Genomic DNA, 387 nt, shown 5'->3' with positions numbered 1-387 from the left:
AAACAACTACCACATAAATTATAAATATTAATCAATACTATATCATTATTTATCCTCTTATCTACACTCATAAAAATTTTTATAATATCTTATTGCCCTTAAAAATAATAATTAAAATTCAATTACTTACAGGCTACAGCTGCAACACAACCGTCATTGAATAAGACCAAGCAATACACGGATTGTGAGAGCAGCATCCTTTATTTAATCTTCTATAGCAAGTTGGTATTAGGAATAATTTCCAAGATAACATTCCCTATTAATCAGTGTATAATTCAAATAATATATTAAATTGAAGAAATAAAATATTATTTGATATTAACTTACAGAGAATGTCTCTTAAACTTGTTAAAAAATCATCTTTAAATTTTTATTTATTATAAAATT

Source organism: Dendrobium catenatum, unplaced genomic scaffold (assembly GCF_001605985.2).
Source record: "Dendrobium catenatum unplaced genomic scaffold, ASM160598v2 fragScaff_scaffold_1422, whole genome shotgun sequence".
NCBI classification, from domain to species: domain Eukaryota; kingdom Viridiplantae; phylum Streptophyta; class Magnoliopsida; order Asparagales; family Orchidaceae; genus Dendrobium; species Dendrobium catenatum.
This window is presented reverse-complemented; position numbering follows the sequence as displayed.